This window comes from Camellia sinensis, chromosome 7 (genome assembly GCF_055761805.1).
Source record: "Camellia sinensis isolate YWXY chromosome 7, ASM5576180v1, whole genome shotgun sequence".
Lineage (NCBI taxonomy): Eukaryota > Viridiplantae > Streptophyta > Magnoliopsida > Ericales > Theaceae > Camellia > Camellia sinensis.
In genome coordinates, this window is record NC_138967.1 from 183,687,347 (window position 1) to 183,692,069 (window position 4,723).

General features: G+C 29.8%; 1 long non-coding RNA gene across 1 annotated transcript; it reads right to left on the reverse strand.

The window, feature by feature from the left end:
* Window positions 1-3,008: 3,008 nt before the first annotated feature.
* Window positions 3,009-4,254, reverse strand: LOC145794869 (uncharacterized). The gene is made up of 4 exons (XR_014334829.1): window positions 4,218-4,254; window positions 4,042-4,128; window positions 3,907-3,932; window positions 3,009-3,764 (listed from the first exon to the last, which is right to left on the reverse strand). It is a non-coding gene; the product is annotated as an uncharacterized LOC145794869 (long non-coding RNA).
* Between the last annotated feature and the right edge of the window lie 469 nt (window positions 4,255-4,723).

Consider the following 4,723-nt stretch of genomic DNA (forward strand, 5'->3'; position numbering starts at 1 on the left):
TAATTTATTATTTCAGCAGTGCTACAGACTCACACTTTCACCCATAATGATGTGGCAAGAAAGTTGGGCCCCATGTCATTGATTGTATAGCAAATTAAGAGGTAACATATATGATACTACATCATTGTAGGTACAATTGTGGGTGCTTTTTTGTGGGTCTTAAACATTTTTCTTATCATTTATCTAGACTTTTTTAGCACTTGCAAAATGGAAAATGAGTTGGACCCCCAGTGGGGGTGCTGGGGTCATCTCTGATTGGCTCAAAAACTGTTTTTTTTTTTTTTTTTTTTTTCTTTGGTTTTGGGCCAGTGACAGTGTGCCAACTGTCACTGGGGGTGCTGGGGGTCGCCCCCCACTGGGGGTCCCCAGCATTGCTCCTTGCAAAATATGGTGGATCCTATTAATTTTTTTTTTTAATCTCAATTGTCAATTAAACAAACTAAAATTAAAAAAAATGAAAATTTGTTGGCTCAAATTACTAAAAAGGGACTTTTGCTAAAACAAATATAAATAAATGTTATTTTTATAATAAAAGGAATGGTTTGTGAAATATCTTTTTTTATTTAAAAAAAAAATGCGGGTTATTGGTGATAATTTAGGGGGACTTACATGTAGGTCCTACTAAGTTGACTTATTGTCCTAATTAATGGCATTTTTCATCATACGCTATTAAAAAACGTCACTAATTGTTAATTTTCAGTCATGGTTTGAAAATTTTGTTACAAAAAATGTCACTAATTTTAAGTTTTGGAGACAATTTAAAAAAATCATCACAAAAAAGTCACTAATTTTTAATTTCCAGCGACAGTTTGAAAAATTTGTCACAGAAAAACGTCACTAATTGTAAGTTTAACGACAATTTATAAAAATCGTAACAAAAAAGAGTTACTAATTGTCAATTTTTAACGACAAATGTAAAAAACTGTCACAAAAAATTATTTTTAGTGACGATTGTACTAAGACTTATTTTCAATAAGACTTGATAGGAATTAAGTCCAACTATTATGACCTATTATTAGTTTACTAGATAATTTTTATTAGTCATTTAGAAGTGGGTTGGCTTTTTGGCTTTTTGGTTTTTTTGGCTATTTTAGCCTGGGCTGAAAAGCTTGGTTTGGGAAGGGCTTTTTGACTTTTTTTGTGAGAAAAGAGTGTAATGATTATGGGTTGAATGTGATGTTTTGTTTTTGTGACTAAAATAGCCTATTTTATCTTTTGTAGCTAAAATAGCCAAAAAAACCCAATCTAGCTCTTCCCAAACGGTGCCTTAGAATTATTTTCATATCAAATGAGAATACCATTATAAATTTCCTTCTTACCTTTTTAAATTTTTTTTTTTTATCTAGATACTTTTATTTTGTAAGAAATTTAATTTTATTATATTTAAATATTTTATTGTAATTTTTAAATTAAAAAAAATTTAGAAAAATCATATTTAAATTATTTTATGTCATTATAAAATGTAATTTTTTTAATATCAACTTATTCGATGATTCCTTTCTAAAATATGTATTTGCTTTTGTTCATTAATATTAAGTTTTAATTAATCTTATTTATTATTAGAAAAATAAATTAGCAAATAATTTTATATATTTATATATACAATTTTGTTTGGTGCTTCTACCCAAGTCCATTCAAATTTAATCGAATTTTTGAATTTTACATAGGTTCTTACCGAATTAAAAATTATGTTATCCGATCCTTAAAAATTTATAGGCTTGACTCAAGTTGCTTGGGTTCAACTCGCCTAAATTTATAACTTTAGCAAGGGGATTGAAAGTTACATGATTGAAGTTGTGACAAATTAAAAATTGATACATAAATTGTTAAACTTAAATTATAGATTTCAATAATTTTTTGTTTTCATAATTTACATAAAAAATCTAACTATTTATATTATTTTATATAAACATAATTTATTAATTTTTTCATGCCCCGTGCATAGCATGCGTTTTCACTAGTATATATATGTATATATTAGGGTTTTGAATTGTAGACTTTGTTACGCATTTTTATGACAAATGTTATGTAATCTTTTCATAGAATAACAATAATATACGGTTCAAAATTGAAATTGCGTATTTTTGTGATAATATTATGCATTTTTTCATTGAGACATTTATGAACCACAAATGTTTATGGTAATGTTATGCATTTTTCATTTCTGAATCTCAAATTGTCATAATTCTACCAAAAGAATACGCAACAATTGTCATAAAAATGTGTAACAACACGATATTGAGCGAATTTTCTCTTGATGGTGAGGTGATACTGAAGGCTTTCATGCTTAAGCGAATGCTCAAGTCAGTCAATGGTGAAATTTTTGCACCTAGGTTAGGTGGGTCCAGCTTGATGAAGGAATTTCTACTATACTGTCACATAAGGTTGAGAAGAAGAAGAGTTTTTCAACAATGCTTGGACACAGACAGTGAGGCTCACAAAGAAATTTCAAAGAAACGACAGCAAAGAAATGAGAAATTTATGAGCATCCAACTTGGTAAGGAAATTTCTATTCCAAAAGTTAGATGAAAAAAAAAAAAAGAAAGAAAATCAGCGACTAAAACTTTCGTCACCCTAGATCATTAAAGTTTTGGCGACAACAATATTTAGCCTATCAACGACTAAATATTTTTTTTTTGTCGCCAATACCTTCACTTTTGGTGACTAAAAATTAGTTGCCATTTTAGGATTTTCGGCGACTAAATATTTTTTAGTCGCCAATATCTTCTCCGACAATCATCCCATGACAAATCCGGCGACCAAAATATTTAGTCGGGAAAATGTTTCGGCGACTAAAATATAACTTTTGGCGACCAAAAATTTAGTCGCCAAAAGTGAAATTTCTTGTAGTGAATGGACAGGACTGAGGATTTCAAGGTCGAGAACTTGACTAGTACTGAAGACTAATAATACTAGAAATTTCTTCAAATACTTCATTTTCAATTGATATATGATTGATCCAAAAAATCTTACTTCGACTACTTAGGTAATATCAAATATATGATTATCAAGATGAATATTTTCCTTGTTACCTTTTTGTTATGCAATTTCAACATCTTCATTTACGTTTTTTTTATTTATTATATTCTTCATCACGCGAGTATTTTCATTGTTGTCCTCCTGTTGTATTTTTCTCAATATCTTCTAACCCGTCACCTAAATTTGTTTATTAACAACAAACTTATGAAGAGCTCCTTTTTTCCTTTAAGTCCTCTCATGGGTTCGAGATTTTCTATTTTCTCAATACTCATATTCCTAGTGTGTGTAACTGTGGAATCCCAACAAAATCATTCAAGCAAGATAGTAATTAGTTTAGGCTCTTCACTTTCTTGCACAAATACTCCCACATCATGGTCCTCTCCCTCTGGCCTATTTGCATTTGGTTTCTACACACAAGATATCGACTTTAAGGTCGGAATTTGGTTTAATCACTGCAAGACAGTTGTTGTTGGAACAATCTTCTGTGTAAAATAAAATAACTTGAAACAACCAGCTTTACTGTACAACTATTTTCGAAGCCTTGAAACAAGATTGATAATTTCGAAGCCTTGAAACATCAACAATCCGCTTTACTGTACAACTCCCCGGTTCAAATGAAAATTCCTGCCAAATGAATGCATTAGAGACTTGCAAGCTCAATCAACCAACAAATATTTTCAGTGTTTCAATGGTCACTTGGTAATTACTAATGTGTCCAGACCTGATCACGGAATACAGTAAGACCTTCTTTAAGACTAAGCTGAAACCAATCTCGACATGTCACTCTGCAAAAAAAAAAAAAAAAAAAAAAAAAAAAAAAAAAAAACCAAAGTGTCAACCAAAAGAGAAAGATTGGAAGAAAAAAAAAGTTATACAAAAGAGTAACAAGATTTTAATAATTGAGATAGAGTAGCAATGTAAGCTAACCTGTTACCAGTCCAGTTGTGAAAATACTTAAATATACACAAGAAACAACACCCAAATTAATACAAAATTTAAAATATATATATATATATATATATATCTCTAAGTTTCCTGCTTCTTATGAGATAAATGATACACCTCATGGCCAATAACTCCTAAAATTGTAGCATAATCTGCATCTGTAGCAGTTTCTGGAGATGCCAAAACAAGCTTAGAATTGAATATCTGTCAACAACCAAGTCAGACAAGCTTCAATCAAATGAAATGCATTGTAAATGGAAATAAAGAGTCAAAAAAAATTTCACGAAGCATACAATCAAGCTCTTGTTTTCCATGGCTCCCCTGAAACCAATACATGAAATAATTAGTAATTTAAAAGGGGAAAATTGTAGGACAATCTTCACTGTATTTAAAAGATTTAATTCTATTGTGTACACAACAACAAATAGAATTTAAAGAAATAAAGAAAAGGAGAGAATTTGTTTGATTACAAAAATCAAACTCGAAATAAAAAATAAATAAATAAAAACAGATTTTATTTTGTTACAAAAACAAAATTAAAATCTGATTTAAATAAATAAAAACAACACTGAAAATAAATTAAATAACTTACTTGATTTAATTTCTTTGAATTATTTTCTGATCAAGTCCAGTGTTTGACACTGTGTCCTTAAGACAGATTCGTCCTCTCCACGGTGCTTTCAGAATTCGGACGTCTATCTCCCAGGATGAAATGATCTACCACAAACAATAGCAGCACTTCTAATTGTTTGCCTTACGAATACACTAAGTGTTTACACTCTTTCTTTCGGAAATAAAA